Genomic DNA, 18,008 nt, shown 5'->3' on the forward strand with positions numbered 1-18,008 from the left:
GCAATATCAGATAAATAGGGCAACTGTAAAGATCTTCCACAATAAGTTGAAGTGTTCTATTTGAAGGATGTATAATTCAGCAGCTTTGATATGTAGAGGTTCACAGTTGTTCTCAGGGAGGTGGCCTATGAAGAAAGTCATCAAGAAGTCATTAGAACAAGATGTTTTTAGTGTATTTTAGAAAATTGGCAATCAAGGAATATGACTCTGATAAAAATCAAAGCCCTAGAGGTTGACCAAGGCAAACTTTCTGACCCTAAGCCCATTTGATCCTTTATTTCTAAGGGCTTTCAGTTAACCTTCTGTAAATGATCTATGCTCTCTCTCTTCACAGCTGTGTCTTGATAAGGCTGCATCCTCTGGTTTCCAGCTTCATTGGTGAGTCCCAATGTGGTGCCTGTTCTGAAGTTTGAACTCAGAGCCTGAGCATTATCCCTTAGCTCACTCAAGGCGAGTACTCCACATTTGAGCCAAAGCTCCACTTCTAGTTTTTTTGTTGATTAAATGGGCAGTACTTTCCTACCCAGACTGGCTTCAAATTGAGAATGTCAGACCCCAACTTCCTGAGTTGCTAGGGTTCCAGGTGGAAGCCCTTACAATGATCTATGGTTATTCAAACAGTAAATGTTCTGATACCTCCTTTCTAGATGGTGGAGTGAATTAACCACAAGATAAATTAAAGTAAGGCTTTGTACAAAAGAGAAAAATAACAATAAGGAAAACTTCACTTATTTTGAAGGCCAGGTGAAAGGGGTGAGTGAGCAGGGCAAACATTTGGTGGGCAGGAGAGAAAAGATGTCACTGCTAGTTGTACACTTGCAGGTCAAAATCCATTTGAAGTCTGGGCCAAAACGAACATCAGACACGACTGTCCCCCATGGACTCTGCTTCATGTGGGCAAGAGGCAGAGATGTGCATGGGAAATCCTGTAGAATGGGATAGGAAAAGAATGCAGGTCAGCTGTCCAGTCCTTCTGGAAAACCATTAAGCCTGTAATTTACAGAGCTGGCCATTCAGTCTGCTCTGACCATGAGGAGGAGTCCAACTGGCTGCACTTTCCTTCATTCTCACTGATATTCCAGGCTCTCTTTATTGGCATAGTTTTAAACAAAATTCAGAGTCTTCCCCATGGATGGCTATTAGGAACCTGACATATTCCCTAGGCCTCCTTCGCTTAGCAAACTTGATGACAATCCATTTTCGCCTTCCATTCCTGTGAGAAAGAGAAACCATTATAGGAGTTTCCTTAACAATTCTACCAACTTATAGAAGTTTCCATGAAAATCATGAATTGTGTTCCTCATGGCTCCTAAGTGTTGTAGGATTTAGGATCAAGGAATCAGTTCCCCTCCTTCTCTGTCAGACCTGGCTTCTGCCAATCAACCATACTGTATAGCCCAAATCTCTTTCTCCAAGGGAACCTGTGTCTCAGTTGATGTCTCTTAGCTCATCCAGGATGCTCAGATGCCATAGTCATACCACAAGGCCCTCAGAACACCCAGCCCGTGTCTCTGCTCTTGCTGGGATTCCACAGCACATAGCCCAGTGGCCCATAGAACTCAATGGCCTGGACTACAAGTATGTAAACTCACCTGCATGGACACAAAGCCTATGGGTGTTCTCTAGGCTTGAAGGTAACATTAGTAAAAGAAGGGCAGCTAGCCAGTCCTGAGTCCTCCTCACATGCTAGAATGATTCTGCATGTTTGGTATGTGGTAATTACAATTGTGTTACATATTTAATTCTCATAGAAATTAGAGTTATTAGTATTCCTGTTTTAATGAAGGGGAAACTGAGATACAGAAGTCTACTGGAGCCCAAACACTTCAGCACCATAGCCTGCTCTATGATATTCTAGGGAGAATCAGACTTCTTATTTCAGCTACCTGAAGCAGATTCCATTGACTCAAAATGGAAATTCTCCTAGAATGGCAAAGTATTGTCTGTGTCTTTCTATGGACTAAGAGCCGGGACATGCTACCATTTGGGAGATGTATGACAGAAGCCAAACTCTGTAAATTGGACTAGTTGTCCTTTCAGAGGGAAATACATTCCTCCTTGAGTCCTTGGCCTTTCAGAACGTTATTTCTTATGTCATAAGAAGGGGGTTAGCAAGGCAGTCAATTCTCTACTCTTTTTTTGGAGATACTTTTGTATTTTAATTCAGGCACTTATGCTTGCTAAGCAGGAGCTCTACCACTTGAGCCATGCCTGCAGCCCTGGACATTGTTATTTTTAGATGGGGTTTAGTAAACTTCTCTGTTTGATCTAGCCTTGGAGTATGATCCTCTAGATCTCAGTCTCTGGAATATCTAGTATTGCAACTAGGATTATTGGTATGAACCAGTGGTGCCTGGCACCTTTACATGTACGTGTGTGTGCATGTCTGTGTGTGTGCATGTATGTGTGTGTGTGTGTACTAAGGCTTGAATTCAGGGCCTCATATTTTTGCTTAACTTTTTAATGCAAGGCTTTCACTCTACCACTTGAGCCATACCTCCATTTCCAACGGTTTTGCTGGTTAGTTAAAGAGTCTCATGACTTTGTTTTCCAGGACTGACTTCAAACTTTGATTCTTAGGTTTCAGTCTCCTAAATTGTAGAATTACAGGCATCAGCCACTGGCACCCAGGTCCTCTACTTTTTTCTCACTAGAAAGACAAGCTTCAGTGTGCAGTACTTGCTCGCTTTTTGGTTGACACAGTGCTGTGCTGTTTGATGCCTTCACTCTCCACAACTCTTACTCTATAATGATTGGTAAAATTACCAACCATTTGTTATTCCAATGCTTACAAAGCAGCTAGATTGAGGAACAGAAAAGATCGATAGACCTGTTAGGTTTGAGGTCAAAATGGATCACAGTCCTTTTGTTTTTCATCTAGTCTCTGATCTGTTAAAAATGAGTTATTTCTAGATCTGTCCACTCAAAAACCTGATGAGAAATCCAGCACTGGTCTATTTTCAATTTGAAGGGCCTCCTTCCCTAATCTTTGCTTGTATAAGATTGTGGGAGACACACAGTTAGAACAATGATGGAGAACCTAGTTTCTCCACTGAGCATGGATGATTTAAAACCCCAGCTATGTCTCTCCACTCTTTCTAGCTATGGTATCTTTAAGACCACAGTTCCTGGAGCTCAGCCTCTGCAGGTGCCATGTAGCCAGCCAGCCTCATGCAGAGGGACCCATGGATCCTATAGTGATCACAATTTTTGTTTCTTCTTCCCAGATGCCAGAATCATCCAGAATTAGACACAATTCCTTATGAATTCCCCTTGTAAAACAATATGGTGGAGATGCCTTATAAAAGCTTCTATTTTATTAAACAAACAGGACATAGTACTTATGAATCAAAACTCAATCCTTAACCACAGGTCAGTAGCTCACACCTGTCATCTTACCTACTTAGGAGACTAAGATGTGAAGACTCAAGTGGTAGACTCATAGCCTTGAATAATAAAGCTCAAGGACAGCACCCCAATCCCAGGACCAGCATGTACACACACATGTACACACACACACATACACACACACACACACACACACACTCAATCCTTACAACCCTGAAGTAAAGTAGATATCAGTATGGTCTCCATATGACAGATGAAGGATTGAAGAGAGCAAGGTTTAACAATTTGCCCAAAATCAAATAGCTGTAGAACCAGGATACAAATTCTTACTTGCTTTACTTACTGAAATCTGTGACCCCACCATCACCTTCTATATTACCACTGACCACAGACACAACAAGTCAGTGCTTTAGAAACACACACCAGGCCGCTGCTGTCTTCCAGCAGAGAGAAAGAAGGGACCACTGTATTTCTTCTCTGCTTAGTCTATAAAAGAAAGTGTTTGACAATGTCACTAATGATCAAGGGAACAGTCCATCAAAAAGTATAAATTTATATGTGCCAGGTTTGAACACACTCGGTTTTATATAAGTAAACTCATGATAGGTTATGAGTAGTAGATGAAGCAGAAACTCAAGTAAGTGTTACTGGGAAAATTGGATACTATACATAGAAGATTGAAAGTAGAAACTTCCCTCCCTGTACAAAAATCAAAGTGGATCAGACCTAATTGTAGTAGTTGATACTTGGAATTGTTTCCCAAGAGCACAGGAACCAAAAGGGATTGACTACTCTGATTATATCAAATGAAAGCTGCGTGGCAAAGGAGATAACAATGAAGAGAGAAATGATTAGGGGAAATCTTTGCTATTCATATGGGATAATGCCCACAAACTAATAAAATCCAGAACGGTGTACAAGATTTGAATAGGTCTTTCTTAAAATCAAATGGCCAATTTAAGAAAAAATTTTTGGCCATGGGAGAATTGCAAATGAGAACTACTACTAGATTCAGATTCTTAGAGCTACTGTTAAAAAAGAAGGCAAGAGTGGATAAAATGGGCCTCTGCCTACAGCTAGGAATGTAAATTGGTACACTGTTCAAAACAAAATTGGAGGTTCCATTCCAAGGTACGTATCAGCAAATGAAGTCAGCATACAAGAGGTAAATGCATGCCCATGGAAGATATCTACAATAGCCCATATAACAAATCAGCCTGGGTGTCAATAGAATAGATCTTAAAATAGTCTAAACACAATGGACCTTCAATGGAAGAGTAAAATCATCATTTTCAGGAAAATGGAACCATAGATTAAGTCAAGCAGTACTTGTTTTCTTTCATCCATGGCTCCTATAATACTATCTACTTGGAAGGCAGAGATAGAGAAAATCAGAGTGTAAAGGCAATGTAGGCCAAATGTTTTCAAGAGTCAGTCAATGAAAAGCTGGAGAAGGTGGATCATACTTGTCATATCAGCATAAGCAGGGTGTATAAATAGGGTTGTCTGAGTGTGTTCCATGGTTGAAGCAAGAATCTACTCAAAAGGGGAAAGTATAGAGGTGAGGCTCACCTGATAGAACACCTGTCTGGTATGCACAAGATGTGAGTAAAAAACCTGTGCCAAAAAAAACCATGAAAGGAGAAGAGGAACTATTAAGAACTTGGAAGGTGACCAGGAAGAGGTGGGGAGAGTTAGAAGGGTAGGTGAACATGGTACATGCATGCTCTGCTGTTTATAAATACCACTGTGAGTCTCATTATTTTGTCCAATTTTGCTTGAATAAAACTATAAAATTAGAAAGAAAAAAAAAAAGAAGGAAGTGCTGCTACCATTACAGCTGCTGGTGACTTTCTCGGAAAACCCTTGTGTTAGACAAACAAGTGTCTCTACCATGCCAAGTCAGGCAAGAAGGTCTCTGAGCTGAGCACCACGAAGATCAGAGAAGCCATGCTGAGTGGGATGGTTCAAGGAAGAACTTCCAGTGACCATGCTTAGTCTGCTGAGCATGGGGCAGGAGATGGCTTGGTGAAAGAGCCATGTGAATGAAGATGAGAGGAACTAGTCCCTGACAATATTCCATTGGGTGCTTGCCTTCCCTCACTTCTTGAAAAGAGATGCAGAGGCCTGTGCACCAATTGCAGCCAGAACAATGACAACTAAAGCGCACATGGGGGGTGGGGGTACACCAAGTGCTTGGACACCCCTTATAGCAGCTACAAAGAAGATTTGCAGGGCCTGTCCCCACCTTCGTTCTGACCCCGGGTTCCTAGGAGAAGGGAAACACCAGTCTCCAGGAATGCTGTCGCCCTCCAGGCCCTGTGGTGCCATATAAGTGACAACTCCTGTGCCCAATGCTGCTGATCACTGTACATTTGACACCAGTGACACAGTCACTGGAGCGAGAGGGTGTTCATTAAGGAACTTCTCCAAAGAGGAAGCATTGGGCTTTGGATTGTGACCAGTTTGGACTCAAATCCTGACTCTCCCTTCCCATTTATTTTTTTTCCTTAAGGAAGAAATAAATGTATTTCTCTGAGCTTGCACTTCTAACACTAAGGTGTTGGGGCAGATCCCTGTGGTTGTTGCCTGGATTTAGTGAGTTACTATTTCATAAGCCACGAATTCAATATCTGGTATGATGTTCCTCCCTGAAAAATGATAGAAGGATTATGAACACTATTTTGTAAAGGATCCTTACCATCATTTCTTTATCTATAAAAATGGTTTTGCTTCACAAGGCGATTGAGAAGAATCATTAAATAAGAGTAATAATTCAAAGTTCCTGGAAGATAGAGTCCTATAAAGAAAACACACACCTCTTCCCCCTACCCCAAGGGCCCTGCAGACTCCTTTTCAAGAGGCTTCCTGCAGAATGATTCAATTTTCTCATTTTTCCCCTTCAATTTTCTCATTTTGGTGGAACTTTTTGAAAGGAGAAATACAATGAAACCTTGTTCTGTTGTTTGTCTGTTCCCACATTCAACATTTCCCTCCTTCTAGCATTCATAGGTCCTTCAGAAATGAAAACAACATGGATTTCTGTATGATTTTCAGTCTTCAAAGAGCCATTCTGCCTGCCTCTGGCAGTGAGGACTCCAGGCCTGTCTCTTTCTGCTATGCATGTGGATGATTTTCATGCTTTTGAGAAGCATCAACCTCACCTCACATGGATCCTTGCTTCTTTGGCAATGGTAGGGCTAATTCTGTGGCTCAAGTGAAAATCAAACTCTGGGGAGCTTCTGTTGTCATGACTCAAGTTCAGAAAAAATAAGGAAGAAAGAAAACAAATAAAAAGAACATATAGGTCCAGGACATCAATACTCTTTAAGCAGACTTGTTTATTCTCACACTTGAGTTTAATCTTTAAGGATCAACCATTATAATTATACTGTGGCTCTAATGTGATCATAAGCCAATAATTCTGTTTCCTTTTCAAACACTAGGTTCCAGTGCAAGTGTAACAGAGCAAATCAATTATTTGACTCATACCAAGTTTGACCTCTAGGTATCAGAGCCAATAGAGTTGAAACTTGGAGCAGAAGGACATTTAATTAGTCTTCATCTATAACAATCTGACTGAGCTAGGTTAGCTTTGAAATGAAGAGGTTCAATTGCCAAAAAAAAAAAGATGCTAATTTTATACTTTACACACTGAGAAGGTCCAGAAATAACCTTCTTACAACATGTTACTTGAAGCCAGGCATTTCAAATCCACTAAATTAAAAGGTATAAGTATCCGTGGTCAAATTTAGAAAGCTACTAAAACCTCATAAACCCTTTTGGAAAGCCTATTTAGAGCAATGCTCTCCATTTGGCTTTTACTTCCATCCAAATACATAGGTTAAAAAAATTGAATGGTATTTAATTTACATATGCTTACTAAAGTTGCCCGGTCCTCTTCAACAGTGACAATATTTTCTTCTGGGATATCATTTATTGCCACTCACTCATTGTGTGGTGTATTTTAGTTAAGGTATTGGGAGAATGGATGGAAGGGCCTAGGGACCACTTTCCAGGAGACTGAGCCTTCCTTCGTCTCTGAGCCTGAGAGGCGTTGACTCTTCTGTCTAATGTGGGGATACGATTCCGTGCATGCAGAGCTACATAGACTCACAACCCCTTGAGAAGTCATTTAAGTAAAGGAAGTTATGATATGGAAGATAAAATCAATATCTAATGAATAAAAATAATTATTTTGTTGTGTGCTAGGCTTTACCCCCAGGACTATATTTTTTTTTCTCACAAAATTCCAATAAGCTATCGTTTACTATTAAGTAAATCTTAAGTAAAACTCAAAGAGAGTGATAATGTTCCCATGAGTACACAACAACTCAGAACTCTGGAATCAGAATGCTGGGATGGACAAGGACGGCAACATGGACAGACAGACAAAAGGAAGGATAGGGTTCCCCTCCCCGCTCTTCTGTCTGAGAAGGTGAAGCGGGACACAGCTTTTCACCTTGGTGGTACATTAAAAGCCACTTGAGACAATGCAGGACAATTTTTATGGTTCCATGTACAAAACTGACACTCAAATTCATGATAATTTCCACATCTTCATTAAATATGTATGGCAAAAATTCAAGGATAACCACTACAAGAATAGAATGTATAACTTCAAAGCCAATAAAAAAAGGGAAATAATCAACGGGAAAAAAACAAATGCAGCCATTTTGGAGGTCTGAAAAATCCCTTCTTTTAACTTTTTTTCAATTTGTTTAATATTTTTATTATCTTCAAGTAGTTGTACAAAAGAGTTGCCATTTAACAAAGCAGTTCATGAATATAATGCATCTTAATCAATGTCATCCCTTTCAACATTCTAACCCATCCCTTCCCTACCCATTGGTGCCCTCATTTTTCTTAATTTTGGAAGATATCCATTGAATTCTTGACTGAAATACAGTCATTTTTTTTAAGTCAAGAGAAGAAAAGCACACAAAATAAACATGGGAGATGGAAGTTCAAACACATTAGTAATTACAACAATTTACTCTTGTATGTGATATAAGAGTTGTGTTATAAAATATTTGTTTATTTGTACTTTTAGGGAAAAGATTCAAAGAAGGAACATCAGAATGTTTATAAATTTTCATGTCAGATTGGGAATTATTTTTGTTGTTTTACTTTTACTTTTCATACTTTCTAAACATTCTATGTTGAAAACTTCCCCCATTTTGAATCTCTCAAAATGAACAAATTAAAATCTAGCAAAATAAAATGTTGGTCAGGTTGTGGGTGAAGTGGAACTCAAATTCTGCTAGAAGAATAAACTGATACATGCATTTGGAAAAAGCTGTTGTGGTATTATAAGGTTGAATATGAGTGCAGAATTTCACTCAGATTACAACTCCAAGTGAGAGGCATTCTTGCATTCACAGTAAGAAATAGTATCATAAAGCATGGAAGCCTCCTTAAGGCTAAGTAAGAAGAGATTACATGAAAGTATTGTCATATTAACATAGTAAAATGACACATAGCCATTCAAAAAATGAAAACAAAATCAAGCCAACTATATTGTAAAATGGAGAATCTTCAAAAATAATACTGATTGCTGCATATTGTATGATGCTACTTTTAACTGAGTTCATTGGAGCTTTATTAGATTGGATAATGAAAACACACAAGATCAACACAAGAGTAAAAGTAATTTTGAATGATGGAAACACGCATATTCTTTTGCTGCGTAACTCACACTTATGCCATCAGAGAAAGTGGGTTTTTTTTTTGTAGACAGTATTAAATACTTTCTTATAAAATTATTTTTGCTGAGCACCAGTGGCTCATACCTATAATTCTGTCTACTCAGGAGGCTGCTATCTGAGGATCAAGATAAGAAGTAAGCGCCAGCAGGAGACTCTTTTCTCCAATAAACTACTCAGAAAAAGCCATAAGTAGTGCTGTAGGGCAAATGGTAGAGCATTAGCCTTGAGCATGAAGAAGCTCAGGGACAGTGATAGCACTCAGTCCTTGAGTTCAAGCAACTCTATGTCTAGGTATCTGATTATTCTTTGAAATGCAGTCTATTAAAAAAATAGTCTCTTTATAGAAATGGTTTCTTTGTTTTGCTTTGGTGGGCATTGTTGAGAGAGGCTTGAACTTGTGATCCATCTGTCTCAACCTCCTGGTTGCTGGAATTATAGGAAGGTACCAACACAACTGCTTTGTTGACAGGACTGATTTTAATAGTAAACCAAATCAAATAGCTATCAATAGAGAGCTAGTTGAATAAATGGTACAGCCAGAGAACACGGTAGTATGGAATTAAAAGTGCAAAACACATCTTCATGTGCTGCTACGTGGAAATCTTCAAATTGTACTCAAAGTGAAACTAAGCAATGTGGATAAAATATTTATAGTGAGCTAATATTTATATAGAAAGAGACAGATAGATGAAAGAGAGAGATCAACTTATAGTTCCCAAACCAGCCACTGGAGGGTTAAATTTTATTTTTTTAATAAAAAACATAATAACCTTTAGGGGAAGTAATATTTATAAAAACATTGCCTGTGGATTATGGAAAAGAATGGGAATAGGGGACAGGGACAGATGCTAGATTTTATTAAATTTGTCTTATTTGTAGATTTGACTTTCACACCCTGTAAATATTTGACACACTTATAAAATAAAAATTTTTAAGTAATTTTTAGAAAGAAAAACAAAATGAAGCAAACACAATGCATAGCAATGAAGACAGAAGAGATTTCTTGTTATAACACAATGGTGTGACTTGACATGTCTTCACATGTCTTCCTTCTACATGGAAGGATGTCACAAATCACCAATTCTTCTCAGAGGTCAGAGGTCATTGGTAGAATAGGTACCGCTATCCTGACCTTGCTGTGAGTGTGCTGGAGGATGAAGCAATGGGATAATTTTGGGGTTTTCAACTTAGTAGCTGTCATTGTTGAGAACTAGGATTGTTGGTAAGGGCCAGGAAAGATACAGGCTTATGATCAAGGAATTGATGTAAAAATTGTGTCTCTGAATTTCAGTTGGAAGCAATACGATGGGTAATGCCATCACCAAGCATTTCACAGAAAAGTTCTCAACACACTCACCACCCAGAAAGCACTGAGTGGTCTTTATGCAAAGACTGTAAGATCTCCTGCCATCTCCTGTGGCAGGTCGCCTGCACACCGTCCAGCCAGGCTACATCCCAGGCCTATGGCAGCAGCGGCTGAAAACGAGAACAAAGCTAGGTATTTGCAATATGGAAATTGAAACTTTACTCCTGTCAGAATCCTCATCCTTAAGAAAAGCAAAGCCATCAAATGTATAGAACTTTATTTGATCAGAATAAATATTGAAATACGCTTAAATCCATGACTTTATGATTCTTTCAGAATGAAATAACTATTAGGGAGGCTAGAAAAACACCTTGCCTTCCTAATAGCTGATTTAGAAACGTGTTCCATTAAGTAACCAAATGTCAACCAGGGAAAGATAGACCTGCCATACTTTTTATTTTAGTGTAAATTAATTGTACTAAGGAGTTTCACTATGTAATTTATATATATTATACATATAATGTACTTAGATCAGATTTACCTCAATACTTTCTTTTAACTAACTCCTGCCGCTTTCTAGCAGTTTTAATGGGTTTCACTATGCTATTTATATACATATCTATACATACATACACATGTGTTTATATGTACATATAACATGCACATGCACTTTAATCATAGAACTATTATACTTAATCGACAAGGGAGATGTGATAGGATTTAATAATATCTTTCAAGGAAGGAATTTGTGAATCTTGGATACAAATCATTAATTAGTGATAACCTAGCAAAAGAAAAACCAAACCAAAAAAACAAACAAACAAAACAGAAACCACCAAACAATACACACTTCCTGGCAGAGGAAGAAATATATGTTAGGACAAAGAAATCAAACCTGAGTCAGACCAAGTCTTTGAATGACAATATACATAAACGATTAAATTATAGTCTACAGACATGCAATATAGTTTATATTGCATATGGTATATCGACTATGAAAAAATACAGAAGATATAGGAATGTGTTAAATGACACAATAGAGATGCATTTAGAATCTCTATAAGAGGAATAATTAAATAAAAATTATGGTAGGAATCTCCATAAGACAAATGACGGTGTGAAAAATGGTAGGAAAATTCGAGAACATAGATTTTATTTGGATTCTGGCTCAAAGAAATAAACTTCAAAAAAACATGAGAAAACTGAAAACTTGAATTCTGATTGAAGCTGGTCACCAGTGGTTCACACTGGAAATCCCAACTATTCAGGAGGTTGCGATCTGAGGATCACAATTATAAAACAGCTCAAGCAAGAGAGTCTATGAGATTCTAATCTCCCATAAACATGATAAAAGCTGGTAATGGAATTGCGGCTCAAGTGACAGAACAGTAGCTTTGTGTGAAAAATCTAAAGGACAGTGTCTAGGCCCTGAGTTCAAGCTCCAGTATTAGCACAAGAAAAACAAAGCATAATAACTCACTGTTTGAATATATCAAGGGATTGCTGTGCTACGTTTTAAAGAAAAGAACAGTATTGTGATTATTTTAACAAATAAATAAAACAGCAACCCGATTCCCTATCAGGGCAGTTTGGTTTGGTTTTAGCTGGATTTTTTAAGGGGATTTATAAAAAGTCCAAAGAGAGAGGAAGCTTAGAGAGATCACACCTCAAATTTATAGAGGGGTATCTGTAGAATAACAACAGACTTCCTAGAATAATGCAAAATGTCATCATCTCTCAAGGTTCCTGGGCTATCCGCAAACTGTTCAACTATTCTGTGTCATCACCAGAGTTCCTCTGGTGAATTACAGTCCTCTATCCACTTGGGGACATCTGTGACAAGAGGCAGCCATGGTCAACATACAGCTGACTCATCTCAGTAAGGATTTTCCTAAGCAGATTTATAATGCAAAGAAAGTGCCTCTTATTGGTACCAATCAGGATTGCAAAGAATTTCCCCAAATTATTAGGGGTTGTTACAGGGCCAGTTTGCAGAGCTTTCTTCCAAACATAATAAAAACAACCCCCAACCTTGCTAGCTTTTTAAAATCTACTAAACCCTGTGAAGCCACACTTTCTTTTTTCTTTTTTCTTTTTTTTTTTTTTTCCTTTCTGGCTGGAGATGGTGGAAATGTTCATCACCCAGTGTGAAGTAATATGTGAAACAGGTGTTTTATTCCCTCACAGGTAAAATGGGTTTGATTCCTGTGAGATGTAGACATTTCAAGGCTACCAGCAAGAGGTCCAGATGGTGTGTATTTTCATATCTAATATTATATAAAAGATTTCAAATGTATCCTGACTCTTAACAAAACCATAAATTCACAGCTTATTGCCAGGCTGAACAGCTCTGGTAGCTACTAATTAGTGTGACTGTTTCTCTGTGCTCTTCCAGGGCTCACTAGCAGATCTGAGCCTTTTTGTTTTTAGCTTCCAGTAAAAAGACAAAGAATTCCAGGGTAGGAGCCCCTGTCTCACTTAAGAGCCAGCTGCATGTAGAACATTAGAATGGGGGGGGACGCATACAAATGGTGACGGAGCCATTGGCTGAAACACAGATGAAAGGCAAAGCACTTCAACACAGAGGGCAAAAGCCTTTGCCTATACAATCCCCTTGGATGATGTCAGTGTTCTGGAAATGTCATTCATCATCTTTTAAGAATGATGGGCTCAATAGCAGGCAGTATTGCAAGTTTTTTTTTATGAGCCAGGCATTTTTCAGATTGTGCTACATATATCCTCCTGTTCAATACTCCTGATCACCCTTCGAGAGAGCAGTGTTAACATAATAGCTGTGTTACAGATAAGACAAATGAGATATGGACTGCTTCAGTGACTCACTCAAGAGGCAATACAGGTCTCACAAATGGCAGAGTTCATTCATTTTTAGAAAAAAACCATTTTATTAGCATATGTTAACTGTATGAAGTGAGAAGTTTTATTTTGATATGTTCATGCATAATATAATTTGATTATTTAAAAAACAACAACCCATTACTCATTTTTATTTTGTGAGACCAGGTCTGTCTATGTAGCTCAGGCTGGCCTCAAACTGGCAAACCTTCTGCCTCAGGCTCACAAATGCTGGGCTTAGAGCCATACACAGTGCCCTGCTTTTTTTTTCTTTTTGGTCCTGTGATGGAACCAAAGGTGTATGCTAGGCAAACACTCTACTACTGAGTTGTATCTTCAGTGTCCTGGTAGTTATAACTTTTCCTTATTTTTCCTTCTCCTTCCTTTCCTCCTTCTCCTTCTCTTTATCTTCTTCCTCCTCCTCTACCTTCTCCTTCTTTTGCAGTATTGAGATTTAAATTCAAGACTTTACACTTGTTGGATGAGTATTCTACAACTTGAGCCACATCCCCAGCCCTACTTTTTTCTGATCACTTTGGAGAGTCTTACTGTCTTCTTCCCAGGCTGGCTTTGAACCTTGATTCTGTAGATCTTAGACTCCTGACTAGCTAGGATTATACACTTTAGTCACTGGTAACTGTCTTCCCCTAATTCTTAACAAGAAAATATACTTTTTTCTTTTCTCCTGTATACTAGTCCAGAAATCAGTGCATATGTTGTGTGCAGAAGGAACTTGTTGGTGAGAGTTCTGTAGCTATCACCATGGAGAAGAAGGGCAGAAAGGGCAGGCAGGGGAGCACTACAGTGAGTTGTGGTTATTCCCCTTGTAGGAAATGTCAGTATAGATCCTAGAAAGCCCTGAGCAGGCTTTAACCTCCAGATACAGTCCTGCCTCCTACTCTCTTGCAAATCAGTGTGACAACCACAATTCGTTGGGGGGAAAATATTTCTCTTCTTCTTACTAATATTTAATATGCTGAGAATTGAAGGAGAGAACATGTAGGACCTAAGCCTTCAGAGGGAAACTGTGACTCACACAGTTCAGGGGAGGAACAAGTCCTTCTTGCTTTTTGTTGAGATCAACAAAATGGATCTGTTTGACTCCGATCCCTATAGGACGACTTTTCCTTTGACACAGGTACATGCCAATATCTCAATTCCACTCCATCCTCAAGGGCAAGGAAAGAAGAATGTAAAGTGGAGACTGCTTTTCCTGTCCTTCTGTTGGCCATCAAATCATCTCTGTGACTTCCAGTCAGTCTATCCCTTCAGTGGGTCTCAGCATCACCTGCGGGTCTCAGCACCTCTCTCTTCTCCAAAAGTCTGCATGGCAGTGCCTAAGGGCTCATTTTCCTTTAGAAGTTCCTCAAGACCTGTGGCCATAACTTGAGTAGGTGGGCTTCTCTGAACAAGGTGAATGATTATTTTATTCTGGAAGGGCATAGCTGATTGGGTAGTAATAACAAGAAGTTTGACATCCATCTTAACAAAAAAATAAATAAATAAAACTTGGATGTAATTTTCCACGATGTTCCTAGGCAGATTCTGAAATGGAAGGTTCATAAACAAGAACTCTAAAGAAATCTATACTTCTGGTGTTGCAGAAAGGCATCACTGTTTTATCTTCGTGCTGTTTAGTGTCTGGTGGTGGCAAAAGTCTTTCCTTACCAGGAGAGCCAAAAGGGCATTGTGTTTTCACAAAACAAAGACCTTAATTGCTTGCTTATCTCTCTCCCTCTCACCCCCACCCCCGTTCCTTTCTCTCTTTCTTTTATCTTCCCCTTGGTGTCAGGACTGGGGTTTGAACTCAGGACCTTGTGCTTGCCCTTGGCTTTTCTGCTCAATGCTGACACTTTACCACGAAAGCAGAAGCACCTCCACTACTGGGTTTGTGTTGGTTAATTGGAGGTAAGAGTCTCACAGACTTTCCTCCACATGGTTTTCAATCAGCCATGAAGCTCAGATCTCAGTCTCCTGAGTTGTTTGGATTACAAAAATGAGCCACTAGTGTCTCGTTTAAAGAGTTTAATTTCTAACCCTTGGAAGAACTCTGACAGACATACATAGCTTGGCTTTTTCTCTCTTTAATCTGATTTTTAAAAATTTTTGGAAGAGGGGAAAGATTTTAACCAATGGGACTATAAACAGATTCTCCTCTTCTGTGTTCAACTATGTGGTGAGAAAAAATCCCTGTTTTCCCTGGGCTCAGGTGTGACAGGCAAAGCTCTTGTGAAAGGGTGATTGAGAGGGAGTGGCCAGCCACCAGGAAGAAACAAGGTCTCTGCTTCCAGCCCCAGATCATGCCTCCAGTTTGCTTCCATTGCTCAGTGATATGTGTTTTGAGCCTTATCTTCTCCCCCTTCATTCCTGCAATATTTGCATTTCATGTTCTTATTCTCTTAATGCCTGAGCAATTTGAAACTCTCATATTTAGGCAATTCCCAGGTCCCATCCCTACAGCACTGTGATTCCCTTTCAGCTTTTCAGAGGCACGTGTGTGGGGAAGGCATGGAGTCCTCCCTGTCAATCCAATTTGTGATAAGGATTTCCCCAGGTGCCCTGGTTCCATGGCCCCCCCGATGCCTCGTGCCTGCTTGCCATCCTTTGGGGAAGTATTTGTATTGCTTTTTCATCTCAGAAAAGACACTCTAGTCACAAACCAGTCATCTGCCTGTTAAGCTGTATTTAGAACAAATCACTCCGAAGCAAAACAACGACAACGACAACAAAAGAGCTACACTTATTTCTTTCTAGACTTTTCACCAAATGTTTGATGTTTGTGGAGATTTCCAAACAATTAATGTGAAATTGGGGACTGTTGTTCCCATGATTTATTTACCATATATGGAGAACTCAGCTGGAGTGCCACTTCAATGATGCTCCCAAAGAAATTTTAGTAGACAGTTTGGAAAATGGGTGAGCCCTTTCCTGAGAGGCATAGATTTTCCTTTTCTATTTTTTAAAAGTTGTTATTGTTATCCTTGTACAAAGGGGTTTTCTTTTAACATGTCAGTTTGTAAGTATAATGCATCTTTATCAATGTCACCCCTTCCATCATTTCCCCATCTCTCCTAATGCCACTTACTAGTAGTGGATTTTCAATGAGAAGCTCTGAGGACACAAGATACTTACAAATAAAAAATTCACAAGGAGAATCCTACCCCACTTCACCACAGCAAGTGCTTGGTTTCCTATTAGTAATTATTTAATTGTTCAATGAACGTGCAAGAGAAAGAAAGGGGAGCACATTTTTTAAAGTCAGATCCCAGACCCTCAAATCCAAAGCTCTCATAACCTTCATGAATGCAAGATGAAATATTCAAAAAAACAAAAAGAGCCCAACCTGTTTCTCATGAGTTTTCAGCCTCAGGAGGTTAGCCAGGCTTCTGTTCTGCAGAACAGTGCACAAAGAGGTCAAGAACTTTTTCTTTTAATGGAGCACTAGTAACCACACAAAACAGTAAAAATGAAATAGAGAAGGTGTGAAGTTAGATGTTTGATTTATCTGTGGAAAACCAATGCCAAGAATATTGTTATGGGCCTGGCTCCTAGAGGCAAGATTTGTTAGCAAAAGCTGTCTCTAAATATTTATGCTCAGCTAAATAATTGCTAAATAATTCCAGTTCTCAGCTGGAAATATAGAATCAGGACTAGCGTAAATTAGTAGATCTTGGAGATAGTATATTGGTATTTTATCCAACAGTACTCTTCTTGCTCAACGATACTATTCAACTTTCAGCATATAATTAATATCCTTTTATAAAAGCCTTTTCATGCCCCACATAGGAAAGCTTCCTTTGGAAATATTTTGCTAAAATAAACAAAGCACTTAAACCAGCCCATTCAATCACATTTGTTTTAGGATTATTAAGGAAATACAGAGTTTTGGGGCTCACATGAAATGTGATAACAGTAATTCTTTTTCTTCCTGGTCCTTGCATGTGGAGTGGAGTGTCAGGGAGTCAGGGGTAGCAGCACCCTCCTCTTCAGACATGACCTTCCAGCATGAGTTTCTAACATTCTTTTTATGGTCCTGGCTGGTGCTTAGAAAACCCAAGATTAAAAGCAGGACTCCAATCTGCACAGACTCTAGAAGAAAATATTTTGAATGAACCAAGAGACACAGAGGAAACTTCATCATTTAATTGGACTGCCAGAGAAACAGCTATAAAATTTCTCATCTCCTTCTCATGTTAGAACAGGGCACCATGGTAGGTCTTTGACCAACAAGTGAAATCTTCTAAACTCAAAAGGAGTTCAGTTGAAATGAGAGCTTCTACTTGGTCTTCACTTGTTTGCTTTTGGAGCCATAAAATTGTTTCAGATACCATAAAGGAGATCTAGACCCTAGGATGGAGCCGGCCATAAACACTTTCTGTGATAATTCATGCCCCTTAGGGAGCGGCTTCCCTCCTGTGTGAATGGGAGGCTGGATGGGATGTGACCAGGCTTTTCGGTTAATGCTACCCTGCCTTGACTCCTTGCCAACTTCGAAAAACCATGCTACCACAACCTGCAACCGTTAGTAAGAGAGGAAGAAACTGACATGATAAATCATTTCAGTTGGAGATTTGTAGTGGTCAAATTAACCATTTAATTGTTGTTGTGTAGAAGGAACTGGGGTTGGGGCTCTCTGTTGTAATGTTTCTCTGTCTATAGCATTCTAAGCTCCTGAGAAACAATGTATCTGAGCTACCAAAAGACATGTGAGGAAGAGAGAAAGATAGTGTTTAGCTAGAGCTAATAAATATGTATGTTTCCATGTGTGTGCACACACACACGAATGTTTTAAG

The sequence above is a fragment of the Perognathus longimembris genome, chromosome 10 (genome assembly GCF_023159225.1).
Source record: "Perognathus longimembris pacificus isolate PPM17 chromosome 10, ASM2315922v1, whole genome shotgun sequence".
Classification (NCBI taxonomy): Eukaryota; Metazoa; Chordata; class Mammalia; order Rodentia; family Heteromyidae; genus Perognathus; species Perognathus longimembris.